Consider the following 5000-nt stretch of genomic DNA (forward strand, 5'->3'; position numbering starts at 1 on the left):
TAGGAAGACACGCTGATTCCTTCAGTGTAGCGCGCGTGCGGCCCAGAACATCTAAGGGCATCACAGACCTGTTATTGCTCAATCTCGTGCGGCTAGAAGCCGCCTGTCCCTCTAAGAAGAAAAGTAATCGCTGACAGCACGAAGGATGTCACGCGACTAGTTAGCAGGCTAGAGTCTCGTTCGTTATCGGAATTAACCAGACAAATCGCTCCACCAACTAAGAACGGCCATGCACCACCACCCACCGAATCAAGAAAGAGCTATCAATCTGTCAATCCTTCCGGTGTCCGGGCCTGGTGAGGTTTCCCGTGTTGAGTCAAATTAAGCCGCAGGCTCCACTCCTGGTGGTGCCCTTCCGTCAATTCCTTTAAGTTTCAGCTTTGCAACCATACTTCCCCCGGAACCCAAAAGCTTTGGTTTCCCGGAGGCTGCCCGCCGAGTCATCGGAGGAACTGCGGCGGATCGCTGGCTGGCATCGTTTATGGTTAGAACTAGGGCGGTATCTGATCGCCTTCGAACCTCTAACTTTCGTTCTTGATTAATGAAAACATACTTGGCAAATGCTTTCGCTTCTGTTCGTCTTGCGACGATCCAAGAATTTCACCTCTAACGTCGCAATACGAATGCCCCCGCCTGTCCCTATTAATCATTACCTCGGGTTCCGAAAACCAACAAAATAGAACCGAGGTCCTATTCCATTATTCCATGCACACAGTATTCAGGCGGGCTTGCCTGCTTTAAGCACTCTAATTTGTTCAAAGTAAACGTGCCGGCCCACCGAGACACTCAATAAAGAGCACCCTGGTAGGATTTCAACGGGGTCCGCCTCGGGACGCACGAGCACGCACGGGGCGGTCGCACGCCTTCGGCTCGCCCCACCGGCAGGACGTCCCACGATACATGCCAGTTAAACACCGACGGGCGGTGAACCAACAGCGTGGGACACAAATCCAACTACGAGCTTTTTAACCGCAACAACTTTAATATACGCTATTGGAGCTGGAATTACCGCGGCTGCTGGCACCAGACTTGCCCTCCAATAGATACTCGTTAAAGGATTTAAAGTGTACTCATTCCGATTACGGGGCCTCGGATGAGTCCCGTATCGTTATTTTTCGTCACTACCTCCCCGTGCCGGGAGTGGGTAATTTGCGCGCCTGCTGCCTTCCTTGGATGTGGTAGCCGTTTCTCAGGCTCCCTCTCCGGAATCGAACCCTGATTCCCCGTTACCCGTTACAACCATGGTAGGCGCAGAACCTACCATCGACAGTTGATAAGGCAGACATTTGAAAGATGCGTCGCCGGTACGAGGACCGTGCGATCAGCCCAAAGTTATTCAGAGTCACCAAGGCAAACGGACCGGACGAGCCGACCGATTGGTTTTGATCTAATAAAAGCGTCCCTTCCATCTCTGGTCGGGACTCTGTTTGCATGTATTAGCTCTAGAATTACCACAGTTATCCAAGTAACGTGGGTACGATCTAAGGAACCATAACTGATTTAATGAGCCATTCGCGGTTTCACCTTAATGCGGCTTGTACTGAGACATGCATGGCTTAATCTTTGAGACAAGCATATGACTACTGGCAGGATCAACCAGGGAGCTGCGTCAACTAGAGCTGAGCAGCCGGCCGCCCGGGAGTGTGTCCCGGGGGCCCGCGCGAACACGCAAGCGTCCGCTCAATCATTCTGCAAACAGGAGGAGGCTGAGCTCCCCTGCACAATACACCTCGAAACCCTCTCAGGTCCCGGCGGCGCGCAGCGCCGTCCCAAGTACTTGGTCGGGTTCGAGAGAGGCGCAATCGCCCGGAGTTAGGCGAGTAGACGCTTTCGGTGCGACCACCCGTGCTCCCAACTGAGCTTGCCGCTGCCGACAGAGGCCCGGGAGCGTGCTGTCGTGGCATTGCCGGCGGGAGACAACACGCGCCACCTACGGTGACCGGCAGCTCCAACGCCAGCGCCACAGAAGGACAAAAGCCCCACTTGGGTGCCGAAGCGAACTCTCCCAGCACAGCGCACGCGCCAACACATCCGCACAGCTGCGATACAAACCACCAGCGAGAACCGCTGGGGCGACCGAGCAGCAGACGGCGTCGCGGCGCCGAGCGCCGGGCGGCAGCGCATCCTCAACGCACACAGTCCTCAATCGGACCAGCACACTGAAGATGTCCACCGCGCTTCGCACCGGGCCCGCGAGGACCTACTTTGGCCGCACGGCGCCGCGCGCAGGGTGCGCCGGCGCGCAGCTGCGACGCCTGCCGCGTCCGTCGGCCGGCGCGCCTGCCACTGGCCGCCCCCACCAGCCGGCTGTAGCGCGTGCGCCCACGCACCGCGCGGCCAGCACGCCGGGAGGCGCCCCCTCACCGGCCGGGGACGGTCCCACCCAGCCACCGCCGCGTATCGCTTCACACCCAGATGCCGTTCAGTTTCGTCGGCATGGTGGGTATCGCTGGAACAACCGGTTAGTACCTCAACCTATCGTCGCCATCACCGATTCACCCCTAGCGAGAACAACCGCACCACAACAGGTTACCATTTGTTCATTTGCGTAACTTCACCAGAAAACGCAGGCGTCCATCGCCATTTGCAACTTCCACGATTATTGCATGCCTGTGTCAGGTGTCACGCCACACTACGTCTGCCCACATACACGCAACAAAATGTGCACGCCTAGACAATACGTGGAAGGTGGCCCCCGTACGTATGCGATGTCCATTGCTCGAACGACTGTCAACCGGCCTCTGTAGCATGTCGCAGATATGGAACGCGGTGCACCATGCCATCACGGTGTGTGAGGAGAGACGACTAGGTCCGAATACATCAACAGACAGCTCATGCTGATCGCCATCCACGGCGTCCGTTCCTCCCACACGTCTCTATGGCGTACCACACTGCAATCCAGCTCTCATAGGGAGACGACACGTAGCTGCGTGCACAATATTTGCACTGTATGGTCCGCCGTTTTTGGGCGCAGTCGTTGTACGGTCACACATGTGCCACGATGTATCATTCAGTACATAAGGACGAATGTGCAGTACAGATTGTGGTTTACGCGTACGACATTAGCGGACAGTTGACACAGGCCGCACCACAACGTAGCCTGAGTACGTCGCATGCGGAGGGCATTGAACATGCAAAGTTCTCACCAACCAGCTTGCGAAGGCAGGGGGCAAGGTGGGGACGTGGGGAGGGGCGGCATGTACGTCCTGCTGCCATCCACATTACAGTGTACAGCAGGAGCATGTGGAAAGTGAGCAAGACTTGCAAGGTGTTTAACATGAAGCGATACACAGGGGAGCGGGGAGTGCGAGTAGCGAACTATATTGCGAGGGTTGCGGGTGGGCAACACTACACTAATTGAACGAGTCGTATAACAATTACAGAGCAGGTTTAGGCGACAACGTGGGTTACGTTAGGCGACAACGTGGGTTAGGTTAAGGCACGACGTGGGTTAGGTTAAGGCACGACATGGGTTAGGTTAAGGCACGACATGGGTTAGGTTAAGGCACAACATGGGTTAGGTTAAGGCACAACATGGGTTAGGTTAAGGCACAACATGGGTTAGGTTAAGGCACAACATGGGTTAGGTTAAGGCACAACATGGGTTAGGTTAAGGCACAACATGGGTTAGGTTAAGGCACAACATGGGTTAGGTTAAGGCACAACATGGGTTAGGTTAAGGCACAACATGGGTTAGGTTAAGGCACAACATGGGTTAGGTTAAGGCACAACATGGGTTAGGTTAAGGCACAACATGGGTTAGGTTAAGGCACAACATGGGTTAGGTTAAGGCACAACATGGGTTAGGTTAAGGCACAACATGGGTTAGGTTAAGGCACAACATAGGTTAGGTTAAGGCACAACATAGGTTAGGTTAAGGCACAACATGGGTTAGGTTAAGGCACAACATGGGTTAGGTTAAGGCACAACATGGGTTAGGTTAAGGCACAACATGGGTTAGGTTAAGGCACAACATGGGTTAGGTTAAGGCACAACATGGGTTAGGTTAAGGCACAACATGGGTTAGGTTAAGGCACAACATGGGTTAGGTTAAGGCACAACATGGGTTAGGTTAAGGCACAACATGGGTTAGGTTAAGGCACAACATGGGTTAGGTTAAGGCACAACATAGGTTAGGTTAAGGCACAACATAGGTTAGGTTAAGGCACAACATAGGTTAGGTTAAGGCACAACATAGGTTAGGTTAAGGCACAACATAGGTTAGGTTAAGGCACAACATAGGTTAGGTTAAGGCACAACATAGGTTAGGTTAAGGCACAACATAGGTTAGGTTAAGGCACAACATAGGTTAGGTTAAGGCACAACATAGGTTAGGTTAAGGCACAACATAGGTTAGGTTAAGGTACAACATAGGTTAGGTTAAGGTACAACATAGGTTAGGTTAAGGTACAACATAGGTTAGGTTAAGGTACAACATAGGTTAGGTTAAGGTACAACATAGGTTAGGTTAAGGTACAACATAGGTTAGGTTAGGTTAGGTTACACGTTGTTGTAAGGAAAGGTGTAGGGGGGGGCGGGGGCGGCAGGTTCGTTGATAGTGATTATAGTAAGTGAATGCTTGTGACATGATCAGATTTGTCACGTCAGGATGCACCTTTGGCTTATTAGAGGCGGCGCTCCAATTCTATGCTTGTGTCAGACCTGTGTCTTTGACTCATGTCATTGTTTGTGCGCTGTGACAGGAGGTACTATTGTGATGTTGGGTGCACCGTTGTATAGGACATGTGTGGGTGTTGGTGCCTGATCTGCGCAATGGTGGATGTCGAAAGGGTGGGATATTGTATTTTCCGCATGGACCTCCTGGTCTGGTTGTGATAGTGTGGATTGTGTAATGTGGCGGAGAGGATGCACTGGATGTTGTTCCATGCTGGTGCTTACATATTGTATGTGCGCCCGTTAGAAGCAGAGAGTGGTGCGTGATCAGAGTGGCTGGCTGACGTGTGGTTCCCATTGTGGGCAGACTCTTTCAGCATGTATAC

The 5000-nt window shown here is 53.0% G+C and overlaps 1 non-coding gene across 1 annotated transcript in view; it reads right to left on the reverse strand.

The window, feature by feature from the left end:
- The window catches only part of LOC124730352, a 1909-nt gene extending 306 nt beyond the window's left edge, over positions 1-1603 (reverse strand). The window contains exon 1 of the ribosomal RNA XR_007007983.1: positions 1-1603. This exon is cut by the window's left edge and continues 306 nt beyond it. This is a non-coding gene — a ribosomal RNA (small subunit ribosomal RNA).
- Between the last annotated feature and the right edge of the window lie 3397 nt (positions 1604-5000).

Source organism: Schistocerca piceifrons, unplaced genomic scaffold (genome assembly GCF_021461385.2).
Source record: "Schistocerca piceifrons isolate TAMUIC-IGC-003096 unplaced genomic scaffold, iqSchPice1.1 HiC_scaffold_1238, whole genome shotgun sequence".
Classification (NCBI taxonomy): domain Eukaryota; kingdom Metazoa; phylum Arthropoda; class Insecta; order Orthoptera; family Acrididae; genus Schistocerca; species Schistocerca piceifrons.